The following is a 14,052-nucleotide window of genomic DNA, read 5'->3' as shown; positions in this document are numbered from 1 at the left end:
ATTATTCCCTCCCATGTAAATTGTTCGATTGACTGCTTCTGCGCATTTCGCGCTTTTATTTACTTGAGAGAAGATGAATTGTGGTGTGTGCATCTAGCATGTGGAAGACACGTTTGCCAGTTCTCTAGGTATGAGAAACATTTTAGTTGACCTTGTAAATTATGGGGATAATTTTGGATCTGTTACATCACCGTCATCAGTATTCGCAACTGAAAATACCAGTTTTCTCTATTTTTTCAGAGTTTCTGAGTAAATGTCTACGCAGACGTGACAAGTTTCTAGTTAGTCAGTGGTTTACAGCACTCCCCACCTAGCTCAAGTTTCGAGGTTCTAGAGAAATAATTTACAGTCTATATCTTCGGAATTGTGTTGTGCGAGCAATCGGTAGGATACTGCTGTTTACTTAATATCTAGAAGTACTGTGAAAATGGTATAATATTCTGGCAAACCTTGTGTTCTTGTAATCCCAGAGTATGGAGATGGGTGCAAGCAAGCAAGCAGGTCCAGACCAGAAACAGTGAGGGGGAACGAGCCCGAATTTGTAGAACAGTTCTGAGAGTGACTTCGGTCCGCTGAGGGCACTCTGGTCACCCGTTGGAGTTGGATGACTGCCGATGTCACAGGGAAATGTCTAGTACTTTCTGGAGTGTATATGGTGCTCTGTCTTCGCAGTATATGTACAAATGATGTAAAAGACTGATTTTGTATGGCACAGGATATGAATGTGTATTTACTACATCAACGCGGTACACGGTGATATATTGCAGGGTTGGAGATCTGTTACACACTCTGATATTCAAGCTCCTGCCCTCAGTGGGAGAGCAGTGTAATTGAGTAAGGGTCTTTCCGCATTTGACGATCTGTAGGCCACTTTGCAGGGTTTAATTGTCAGTGCAATATGGTGATTTGTGCAAAATACAATCATAGTGCAGTATTCATTCACAAGACATCCTTTGTGCCGGGACATAGGAGCATCTACAAACTGATTCGAACAAGATGGAGGCAAGGTATGTACGGAAAGATCTGAGAAAGCAAGTGTTAAGACAAGTCGAAGCAGACCATCCATCTCTGGCGGGGATGCCGTCACTCATCCTACCCTGTGGCATTAGGACACGTCCACACCTGTAGCTGTAAGATACCGAAAATTCCAGCCTTTTTTTCTCTTATGTAAGACTGTGCTTCGAATTTTGTCTGCGTAATTCTTCTGATTCCCTCCCTCCGTATGTGCTTAGAGAATACTCTCTTTCGAAACAACAAGAATGCTTTTCTGATTAATGGTGTTTTTGCTAGTGTGCACAAGCTTTTAGCGGTGACAACGTTTAACGTTTCTGAGGTGTATATTGATAGCAGGACGAACATTTCACATGATGCGTCAGTTGCGCTGGGTGCGCGCGCACGTCTAGCTGCAGCTCACATGTCCCATTACGTTCGCTATGAACACTGCACCCGGGGCTATTCTGTGATCTGTATCAGTATCTGCATGTATCGTGTCAGCAATGGTAAACACATGTGCTGCCCAGAGGCGTCATGCATATGGGACCAGCGTGAGCATGCCTTGGAGTTCTGTTATGTCATTATAACACTCAGAGTTCTAAATGTACACCCAAAAATAGCCCCAACTTTCACCTACTCGCTGTAGGCAGCAGCGGCGTGAGAACGGTGGCAGTGGCTGTCAGCGGCGCCGACGCGCGTGCGCCCTTGGAGCGTCTGCACTTTACAAATAGGTCTTTGCTCCTGTCTGGTCGCGCCAGCAACAGTGCCTAGGTGATGACGTATTTAGAGAGGAATTTCTCAGATGTCAAGTATTAAAGGGATGCTGCCGCCTCATGACTGAGGGACCTGAACTGGCACCTGTGCGAGGCTTCGCAGCTGCCGGTGCATCCCGACTTCTGGGAGTGTGTGCGGTAGCTTCTTGTGCAGTCCAGTGGACAGGGGGCGATAGTCGGTGCCTGCACATGTTGTTTGCATGTCTGTTGCATTATTTTGCTAGCAGGTCTGCAGGCTGTGCTATGTGTTATTTGGAGAGTTAAGAGTTGATTTCGAGTCTGTACAGTGTACTGAATTATTTAGGAGTTTGCATGGCTGTGTGCTGTGTACTGAAATTATTTGGGTAATTTAGTTGTTTGCATGTCTGCAGAGTGTTACTTCAGTAATTTGAGTAGTTTACAGATCTGTAGGCTGTGTGGCATGACCTCAAGCATATCACAGCGTGTGTTTTGTATCAGTGTGATAAATATACTATCTAAAATTCACCCCTAAATAAATTGTTCTAAAATAAATAAAGTACACTCCTTCCCAGCGCAGGCTGAGTCATTTTCCACTCCAGACAGCCATCTTGGGTTACGTCACAGGACGAATGACAGTGCCCTTTGGTGGCAGTACAGTGTACTAGGTCAGTTGGACTCCAGACCCCATGGCGACCACACTGTTTCCCGCCATTTCCCCCCACCCCAGACCGCCCTCTTGGATTACGTCAGGGAATGGACGACAGCACCCTCTGGTGACTCTACTGTGTACTAGGTCAGTTGGACTCCGGACATTGGAGTGAACACACTTGATGGCGGTACTGCAGCTAATTGTTTAAATAAATAGTGCATGCAAAATAAAGACTTTTGTTCAACACAGGTCAAGTCCTTTTCCAGCCAATTCCTAGGACGAGGTGGCGGTCGGATGGCTTAGGTTAGTAGAGGTAGCCCAATTGACCTATTTTCCTGCCATTTTCTTAGTTTAGTGTAGGTATGTTGCATTGTCCTCTGGAATTTGAACTTCCCGCCATTTTCTGGTGGTTGGGGGAGGGAGAGGGTGAGGTCAGTTGTGCTACCTCCACTAACCTATCTCCTGCCAAAATCCGCCATCGTGGATGATGTCACAGCTGCCATCTTGGATGACGTCAGCACCGCCATCTTGGATAACGGTAGTTGAGGTGACACGAAGGTTGCCCTACTACTGAGACTAATATATTTTTCTTTCCCTTTTCAATATTGCATATTGGGGAAGGAGGTACGGTGCCTTGAGTGACAGCTGGTAGAGATCAGTCAAACTACTTGTACCATTTTTCCACCAGATGGAGTTGCTAAATAGTAATAAGGATCGAGCAAGTCGCTGAAAATACCAGTAGAACATAGAAAATATGAATCATAAGATAGCCAGCCGGTGTGACCGAGTGGTTCTAGGCACTTCAGTTTGGAACCGCGCGACCGCTACGCTCGGAGGTTCGAATCCTGCCTCGGGCTAGGGTGTGTGTGATGTCCTTAGGTTAGTTAGGTTTAAGTAGTTCTAAGTTCTAGGGACTGATGACCTCAGATGTTAAGTCCCATAGTGCTCAGAGCCATTTGAACCAATCATAAGAAAAATACCAATTTCATACCTGTTAACATTTTGTCTACAAGGGGACAGCTTCCATTGTCCACTAGTCTGTTCACCGAGCGAAGTGGCGCAGTGGTTAGCACACTGGACTCACATTCGGGAGGACGACGGTTCAATCCCACGTCCGGCCATCCTGATTTAGGTTTTTCGTGATTTCCCTAAATCGCTCCAGGCAAATGCCGGGATGGTTCCTTTGAAAGGGCACGGCCGACTTCCTTCCCCGTACTTCCCTAAACAGATGAGACCGATAACCTAGCAGTTTGGTCTCTTCCCCCAAAACAACCCAACAACAACTAGTCCGTTCACTGAACTGCTGGTTTGTTTTCCCATCTCTTATGGCAATTCCCAATTTGTATCTTGCTGTTGCGTCATTGTAAAGTGTGATATGCCAAGACACAATACCCCTTTTACAATGGAACGGCTTGCAGTATCGAAAAAGTTAGTTGACCAATGATGGTGGGTAATCGTGTCATTAGTTAACTCCGAACTGGAGTATTAACTCAGACATTGAAGCAATAGTGATTTTGTTTTCGTATACGTTTTTACCGGCATTTGAAAACTTCTAGAAAAGCTTTCTGAATGACATAAACCTGACATCACCTCACCGCTGTGACTTAGAATATAATTCCTTTTTTATTTTTTACTATTGCATTGTTTCAGCTGTGTAGTCTTAAATCACGGGTATAGAGATATAAGAGTTGTTGGTTTTGGCGTTGAAAAGTGCTAAAGCTGGGAGACAAGATGTCCAGAAGCTGCAATTGCGATGTAAACTTGCCACGCTCCATCGTTAGATGCAGCAAGACGATTGTCCTCTACCGACGTAAAACGTTTCTTCTTGGTCCCTAACCAAACGAGGGGACTTCAATCGAAAAGTTGCTCATTATTAAGGCAGGCCAAGTAACTTTTGTCGAATGCTGCAATACACTTCAAATATTGTACTGTATATCGTCATTAAATAATTTGTCACCAAGCAAAATTTTACGCAAAGTAGTGATGAGGAGAGTATTACTTTATACCGCTATATTCTCAGTAGTAAACCGATTAAAAAGAAACCGCTATTCAATAATTTATTCTCCTCTGACGTCACATTAATACGCGAGCTTTATTTCGGTATTAATCCAGATTTACACACTACTTCAACAAACGATAATTATTGCAACCGAAACATAATTTTTAAACGACAGAAGTCAAAGATAAAATATTGATATACTACTAATTTTGAAAATACGTGCCTGTACGTAAACATAACGCTAAGTTAAATTCGCATAATCACACCAAGCTAGACGCAAAGAATGTATAGAATTTGCGACAATAACTGAAGTAGCGATTGCTAGCATCGGACGACCATTTACAAGCACTTATACTTACTCGCGATACAACCACATCCCAAAATTTAATACCCAACTCACGCTATGACAAAAAAAAAAACAAAAATAAGTTAACGAAAATCAAGCGGTCTAACTTGCTACTCCGGCATCGCCGAAGTAGTTCAAGACTCAGAATCGGGGATATTGTATTACTCATAAACGATACTTCTATAAAATTATGTAGCACAGACCCACATAAGTATTCCGATATCAATGGGAGAAATTTGGCGTCGTGTGCATTATCCCATGTCACTTTTTCTGCTTTAACTCCTCTTATATATTTCGAGTTTTTTTTTCAGCTTCTCAGTATGACATTAGACTAGCAATTGTAGTTTTAACACTGCAATTCATACTGGAACACTGGTAGGCGACATTGCTAAGGCACTGTTTGAGAGCCAAGGAATTAAGAGAAAGTTTTGTTTACATTATATGACACAGAAGCACACAGCATACAAGTTTTGTGTGCATGTATGTGGTTATGTTTTTGTGGTGTATATCTGTAAACTTAGAAAATGAATAACTGTTTGTCTGGACGATTCCACGGTAGTACGTAATTCGTTTTATGAGAGATTTCCTATTTCTCACCAGTTAATGTCAGTGAATGTAATTTTGGCGAAAGAACAAATAATTAGACGACATGCCTAACCAAATATGCAAATTAAAAATGTTAGCCCCCAGGGAGAATCGAACTCCCGACCCCTGGTTTACAAGACCAGTGCTCTAACCGCTGAGCTATGGAGGCTTCGATGGAACAAGTGTGTCTGCTTTGGTATTTACCCAGTGCCTTGTTTCTCTTCGTCATTTCTACACTACCTTATTTCGATTAGTTTATTAATAATTATCTTTCAATAAACATTCGCAAACTGTTTTACTACCGGCGGCTCTGTCATTTCGGAATTCACGAAGAATTAATTACCTATTGGCAACCTGTTTTCGCTTCAGAAATTATATTTGGTGCAGAAAATGTAGCGCACACCGATGAGGGGTTAGTTTACTATTAAACTTTTACTAAATGTAATACTTCTGCAGATATCGTGTGCAAAGTACACATCTGTGAAGAAATGAACGGTAGAAAGAACATTTTTCGGTTTCCATCATTTTCTAAAATTTTTGGAACTGTTGTAGGAGGATTATTGTCACAGTACGTTACTTTACTTAGCATTTACAGAAGCTAATAGTCTAACCGTCGAGCATCCTACGTACATAATACATAAATAAATTACCTTTCACAGCAGGCTTAGTTTGTAGCCTTCTGGTATCTAATACCTGTGTGTGACGAAGCTATGCGCTGCGCTTCTCACATGGCTTTGACGAGGTGGCTTTTTAAAAATTAATTTGGGTGTCATTTGAAGATAGTTTCTCATGTTAACTCTAAGCACTTTCCACCAATGTTGTTTTAAATAAGTAACCAGTTTTTGAAGTTTCCTACAAAAAAAAAGGTTATTGTACATTCTATAACGATCACACCACTGCTGCAGGGATACAATTACCAACCGAGCATGCACTAACGCAAGGATTTACTCTAAAGGTATGACTGCTCAAGATCGAATACGCCCACGCATTAACGACGAAAGCTGATAAGACGGGCGGCCTGGATGTGGCTTCTACTCTGTTTCCCACACCCAGCTAGGTAAAAGCGGGGAAGAACGTTCTCCCACTTTCATGAGATTTACTCTAGAAGCAGGCAAATAGTGTACACAGATTCCGTCCCATTGAGGAGGTGATGGGGGAAGGAGTGGAAGAGTTGCAGGTGATTCACACAGTGGAGCAGAAATTGCTTCGTTACTCACTTCGGAACAGCACAGTACAACAGGAACTACGTAATGGCAACTAAATTGCTGTAGGACCTACACATTATTATTAGTTACAGTGGTCAGACACGAACAATTGGCAGCTTGAAGTGAGAAGTCCAGCAATTAAGTGATTTGCAAACAGTAAGGATAGTGCACAAATCCTAACTTGGTCAGTGTTAAATGGGGTGTGGAATAGGAGTGAAGCAAGTCTCGCTTAGCAGAGCAGTGGTGCAGATGAAGTATGTTTAGTGGCAAATGTCTACCCTCAATGTGGATAATTATGTCTTTTTAACGAGTTGTAGGTAGCATTCCTGATGCACTGAGAATTGCTTCGCCATTCTAAAAAAAAAGTTCGTAGAAATAAGCAGTACCAATTGTCCCATTGACTCGTAGTTCGTGGTTTAATAAAATACTTGCAAATGCTACATATCATTAATCTTTCGTGAATTTACGAATGGAAATGTTCAAAGAAAATTATTTTTCATTCTAAAGTTTAGTTAGACGATGATGGTGTGTGTGTGTGTGTGTGTGTGTGTGTGTGTGTGTGTGTGTGTGCGCGCGCAGTAGGGAAGGGGCGGAGGTGGAGGGGAGAGGTTTACTAGCTAATACCGGTTACACTCCGGGATAATGGTCTTAGAATGATTGAGAACCACTGATCTACGCAACTAAGGAACAATCTGTTTATTTTCACGCTATACCCTTTCCGCTTCCTTTCATTTTTGAAGCATCCGTAGTGGTTTGTTGCGCGTGTATAATAGATGTCTTATAATTATGTTTTCAGGTTTACTAGCTATATTACGGTGTTTCTCATTACTCTCGAACTGTTAGGTGAGAAACAGCTTTTTAGAATGTAAGTTTGGTATGGTTTTTTTAATCGTTTGTTTCCGCTTACGATTTTGATATCTTATTATCACTAGGGACAGGATTTTCATGCAGTAATAATTCCTTAAATATGTAGGCATTTATTTAGTCAACAAAAAATTTAAAATTTGACCGTAAACTCTTCGCATAAAATAATATAGAAACTGAACTGACATCGTTTCAGCACAAAAAAGGATATAACGTAAATACCTCTGAAAGATTCACAAAGAGACGTTCACAAAACATGCAAGAAGACTAGTCATTTATCTTAATTTACTGAAAGCTATTGTACTCACAATTAGTTTTCCACTTTCCTTCTTTTACAATTACTACAAGCATTCGAAAGTAAGCCGCCTGCTGTTGTCTGCAAAAGGTGCTTACAGCTGGAGAACCTTCTCTTTACTTTACAGGAACTTAACCATGCTCGTATAACAGAGGACTACTTGCTCCGCTGTTACCAACGCGTCACTCTGAAGGTCACAGCGTTTACTGGTTAAAATTTCATCAGGTTTTTTTCATAAATTTGTTCGTATTCCTGATTCTTTGGAAGTATGCACTGAACTTTTTCCTTCAATATTTACACTGGACTCTCATTCTGGAGGACTACGGTTCAATCCCGCGTCCCGCCATCCCGATTTAGGTTTTCCGTGATTTCCCTAAATCGCTCCAGGCAAACGCCGGGATGGTTCCTTTGAAAGGGCACGGCCGTCTTCCTTCCCTAATCCGATGAGACCGATGACCTCACTGTTTGGTCTCATCCCTCAAACAACTGAACCGAACCTTCAATATTTCACAAAATCTCATAGGGACAGAATCAAATTTAGAGACCGTGGTTTTGAATACAATGAAACACAGAGTAGAACTGCTTGTCTCCATAACAATTGCCGCCGGGAGACGAGAAAAATGAGCGATACATACGCAAGATTACCTACTGTCTCTGGGGTGTTCAGAATATTTTGGACAGTTTCAGTTGAGACTGCACTTTCAGGATCAAATGTAGAAACGACGCTCGTAACAGTTTCTACGTGTTCGGTGTAGTAAATCACCGCAGACAATCATGTGCCCCAACGCGTTAGGATGGTTTTTGGTGACACGAGAATGGCACGTGCTGCTTCCCTGAAGGCTTGTTTTCCATAAGGTGCTTTAATAAACACCTTCACAGCAGACGTAAACTTGTCAACAAGATGAAAATTTGCAAGAATAATTTCAGCAAGGCGTTGTAACCCATGGGCAAGACAAGTTAGATGTATCATATTGCCGTATTTACCCAATTATAAGACGAGGTTTTTTCCGAAATTCGTCATTCGAAAAATACTGGGTCGTCTTATATTCGCAGTTTAAACTATTTCTGCTGAGGTAAACGTTTTCACTGTGTTCAATAGGTTAATATAGACGTCCTCTAACATTCACAGCGAACCTTTGGCTGTCGAGGTACAAAATTATTTTGAAGAGTTCTGAAGGTTACAACTTAGTAAACATTACTCCCGTTCGGATAGGCTGGAGATTTCCCGAAACGCAGACACGCTCGATACAGAATGTGTGTACTGAAACAATAGATAAGAATTATACAAGGCCCCTTAACAAATACAATAAATGAATCCTTCACAAAATGGCTCTGAGCACTATGAGACTTAACTTCTAAGGTCATCAGTCCCCTAGAACTCAGAACTACTTAAACCTAACTAGCCTAAGGACATCACACACATCCATGCCCGAGGCAGGATTCGAACCTGCGACCGTAGCGGTCTCGCGGTTCCAGACTGTAGCGCCTTTAACCGCTTGGCCACCCCAGCCGGCAATCCTTCACATCAGGGACATTTCCAGAGCAGTTAAGAGGCAAGCGTTGTACCTCTGCTTATGAAAGGTAAGGCAGAAGACATAGAAAATTACCGGCTCATTTCTGTGCTGTCACCATTCTCAGAAATAATACAAGCAATTAAGAAAGACAGATGGGTCAATCCATAAGTAGTGGTCCAGTGATGGTTGCTTGACCATTTTTAAATATTTTAATTTTTTTATATGTGATTGTCCTATATTTGAGAAGTTCAAAACAGTTTTTAAAAATAATTTATCTTGCACCTTTACTGGATGGCGGATAATTTTATTTGTAGGTGTGCGACGATTATTCAGTCTGGTGACATTAGCGAAAATTTGAATATCTCTGCACTGGGTTAAGTTAAAACCTGGCAATTGTCTATTACACAAAATAGCCTAGATTCAAAAATAACTAGTCAAAATGACCTTCAAAATTTGGTATCCAAATTTTCAAAAATCCACTTCTTAGGCCCAAAAATAACAAGCAAGGAGTGATTTATGAGATCTATCTTTTTCCTATAGTTAGATATCGTATACTACTAGCCTCATATAGAGCAACAACACTTACAAATGTTTGCTTAATTTTTTATGAATTTTTGGAGTTTGAAAATTTTCATTTTTTTGTAAAGTTTGGGGTTAATTATCACACATGGAGCTAAATATAAAAATATGGTTTTTGCATAGTTTGTACACCTATATGATAGCAACATACTGTAAAAATTTCAACATTGATATAGGCATGTGAACAAAGATACGAATTTTTGAAAATGTAGAAATAATTCACATTAGTCTACAACTGACCTTATGGCTGTTGCCTATTTAAATGGATTATTGTTTCATTGTAATAATATTTGTGACATATATTTATTTAACACTATCGCCCAATATTCATTTAGTTTATTTATTTTTAATAATGCAACATTAAACAACATGAGCTTTTGCTTTTGTTCTATGGTAATAAAAATGCCCATTTACATTTAGGTTTATTGTCAGTACAAAAGTACATTATTGCTGGGTGTGGCATTGTTGTGGCCAGCCTGTTCTGAAATTTCTGTTAGAGTGGATGTATATACTTAGTGTGTCAAATGTGTTATGTGCTTTGTTCTGTGTGTAATTTGTAATTAATTTTGAGAGATTAACTGGTATGCAATAACATGGATGAACAGTGCTCTGTTGGTCATATAGCAAGTGAAGTGTGTCACACAACAGTATATGGTTCAGTTTCAAAAAACTTGAAAAAGTCAGTGACTTTGATGAAGTTAGACAAACTTTGTTTAAATTTAGACTAAGTTCTTCTGTAACATCAGTGTGTGAGTATCATGAGGAGAAATATATTGTAAAGTACAACCACATATTTGGAAGAAAGTGCTGTGATCCACATAAAGTTAATAAAAAGCCTATTACTAAAGGTTTGAGGGAAATAAAACTTGAACATTTGTCCTTGTTATGTGAGAGTGAAACAGCTTCCCAAGTGAAACGTAATGTGATTCCTGGAAATTCCCTCTGCCAAAATTGTTACTCAGAAATATTTGTTGTGAATCCAGAACCAGAATCATGTAACCTTGTTAATGACACTTATATTTCTAATGAGGAAGCTGTTAGCATATTGGATTTTGCTTGTTCTAAGTTAGACATATCTCCTGCTTCGAAAATAATAAAATTAAGTAGCAGAAAAAGAAAAGCAGCTATTGAAAATAAGGTACAACAAATTTCAGACAAAATTAGAAAAGACTTGGAATCATGCTTTAATAATACAGATATCAACATTTTTCTACAGAAGAAAAAACCCACCACCAGCATCGTCTGGCATTGAATATCGAAGCTAATAGAGAAATTAAATGTTCAGTGACATCTAAAGAGGAAAAAGTTAAAATTTTAAGTTTGCTCCCTGACTCATGGCCAAGAAAAAAATAGTTCATGAATTAAATGTTTCTCATCAGTTGGTTAAACTAACCCAAAAATTAGTGAAAGAGCAAGGCATTCTTCCAGTTTTAGGAAAGAAGAAAGGGGTAGGTATAAGTGAAGAAACAATTAAAAAGACCCAGCAGTTTTATGAAGATGATAAAAACAGTAGAATGTGCCCAGGTTGCAAAGATAGCAAAAAGAATTGTTATAAATGGAGTTAAAGTAACAAAGCACAAATGACTAGTGCTGTCAAATTTAAATGAACTTTATGTAGCTTTCAAAAATACTTATCCTGAATGCAATATTTGAAGGTCAAAATTTTGTGACCTCCGTCCTAAGTGGTGCATTTTGGCTCGATCCTCAGGGACACACTCCGTATGTGTTTGTTTATATCATCAAAATGTCAAACTGTGATCTTTACTACAAAGAGTTACTAGATTTAATGGTCTGTGACACTTAGTTATGGCTGCATGATGAGTTTGTGTAATAAATGTCCTGGTAAGGAAACCATTATTGAATTGTTTCAGGAATATGATGAGGAAATGCCAGACAGTATTACCTTCAACCAGTGAGTCACAACTGACAGGGCAGAAATGATAACAGTGGTTAAATCTCAGGAAGAGTACTTGGAATCTTTAATTGATAACTTACAAAAACAAGTCAACAATATGTTTCTAAAATTCAAAGTAAATTCATGAAACTGAATGCATAGTGATAGCTGATTTTGCAGAAAATTTTACATTTTTGATTCAGGCAACAGTGCATCAATTTATTCTCTACTTTAAAAATGAGAAAGATGCAGTTTGCAGTTCTTCAATTTGCATTCTAAGTAATTACTTGGAGCACAACACTTTGGCTGTACATATGTTTCAAAAGTATGTAATAAATTACATAAAACAAAATTTTCCCAAGGTTAAGAAGCTGTTGTACTTTCCAAATGGAAGTGGTAGTCAGTATAAGAACAAAAAGTATTTTTCAAATCTGAGCAACCACAAAGTAGGCTTTGGGTTGGAGGCTGAATGGCACTTTTTTGCATCTTGCCATGGTAAAAATGCATGTGATGGAGTAGGAGGTACAACAAAATGTGAAATAAGTAAAGCCAGCCTACAAAGACCAACCACAGACCAAATTCTCACAGTACAGCACATGTATGTCTTTTGCAAGGATAATATTAAATTCATTATGGATTTTCTATTCAAGAAAGAAGAAGTGATTCTGCATATGAAAACAACACTTCAAACCAGATTTGAAAACTGTATAGCAATAAAAGTAACAAGGCATTTCCACAAATTCCTTGATATTGCAGAAAACTTAGTTTGCTATGTAACATTAGAAACTGAAATTTATGAGAAACATTGTGTCAGTAAAATTACATATGTCTTTAACATTGAATGGCATAGTGGCATGTGTGTATGATGGACAGTGGTGGCTTCCAGAGGTTTAAAGAATAAGTTTGAAAAACAATGATGTTTATGTGCAATTTTACCACCTTGCTGGTCCAAGAACATCATTCAAGAAATCTACTAGTGACATAGTTTGGATACCAATGAAAAATGTTTTAAGGAAACTTTCAGTGCTTGAACTTACCACAGCAACTGGGAGGTCTTATTCTATATCACAAACTGTGTGAAGAAATAAATGTTCTTAACATTCACAACCAGGTTTAGGAACAGTCGCATATCGAAGGATGTTTATTGAAAATATTTATTTCAAGTATGTCAAAATAAGACAGCGTGTTACAAAAAGGTACAGCCAAACTTTCAGGAAACATTCCTCACACACAAAGAAAGAAAATATGTTATGTGGACATGTGTTCGGAAACGCTTACTTTCAATGTTAGAGATCATTTTATTACTTCTCTTCAAATCACATTAATCATGGAATGGAAACACACAGCAACAGAACGTACCAGCGAGACTTCAAACACTTTGTTACAGGAAATGTTCAAAATGTCCTCCGTTAGCAAGGATACTTGCATCCACCCTCCGTCGCATGGAATCCCTGATGCGCTGGTGCAGCCCTGGAGAATGGCGTATTGTATCACAGCTGTCCACAATACGAGCACGAAGAGTCTCTACATTTGGTACCGGGGTTGTGTAGACAAGAGCTTTCAAATGCCCCGATAAATGAAAGTCAAGAGGGTTGAAGGTCAGGAGAGCGTGGAGGCCATGGAATTGGTCCGCCTCTACGAATCCATCGGTCACCGAATCTGTTGTTGAGAAGCGTACGAACACTTAGACTGAAATGTACAGGTGCTCCATCGTGCATGAACCACATGTTGTGTCGCACTTGTAAAGCCACATATTCTAGCAGCACAGGTAGAGTACCCTGTATGAAATCATGGCGGTGAATTGAGGAAGTACAGTACATACTGACGAAACTAAAATTAGCTCCAACATGGAAATTAAGCGTTTCCGGACACATGTCCACATAACATCTTTTCTTTATTTGTGTGTGAGGAATGTTTCCTGAAAGTTTGGCCGTACCTTTTTGTAACACCCTGTATAAATGTTAATTTAAGTGATGTTTCCACTTTTTGTATATAATTCAATACCTTACTTCAATAATAACTGGTTATATCCCGTCAATGTCACACATGAATAGGCAACAGCTATAAGATCAGTTGTAGAGTAATGCGAATTATCTCCTCACTTTCAAAAATTCAAATCTTTGTTCAGTTACATATTTGAAATTTTTACAGTACATTGCTATTGTACAGGTGCACAAACTGTGCAAAAATTATGTTTTTATATTCAGTCCCACTTGAGATAACTAACTCCAAACAACGAAAGTTTGCAAAAATTCATAAAAAAATTAAGCAAACATTTGTAAGTGTTCTTCCTCTATATGTGCATGTAGCTTCCTCTAGTAGTGCATGATATGTAACTACAGGAAAAAAATACTCATAAATCACTCCTTGTTTGCTATTTTAGTTCCTAAAAATG

The 14,052-nt window shown here is 39.3% G+C and overlaps 1 long non-coding RNA gene and 1 other non-coding gene across 2 annotated transcripts in view; both read right to left on the bottom strand.

Moving 5' to 3' along the window:
* LOC126469536 (uncharacterized) overlaps positions 1 to 14,052 on the bottom strand; it is a 90,766-nt gene that overhangs the window by 72,849 nt on the left and 3,865 nt on the right. The gene's annotated exons all lie outside the window — the stretch shown is intronic.
* On the bottom strand, positions 5,403 to 5,475 carry Trnat-ugu (transfer RNA threonine (anticodon UGU)). Its single transcript has one exon. It is a non-coding gene; the product is annotated as a tRNA-Thr (tRNA).

This window comes from Schistocerca serialis, chromosome 3, assembly GCF_023864345.2.
Source record: "Schistocerca serialis cubense isolate TAMUIC-IGC-003099 chromosome 3, iqSchSeri2.2, whole genome shotgun sequence".
Lineage (NCBI taxonomy): Eukaryota > Metazoa > Arthropoda > Insecta > Orthoptera > Acrididae > Schistocerca > Schistocerca serialis.
Note: the sequence above shows the minus strand (reverse complement) of the source record. Positions and strands in the feature narration are given on the sequence as shown.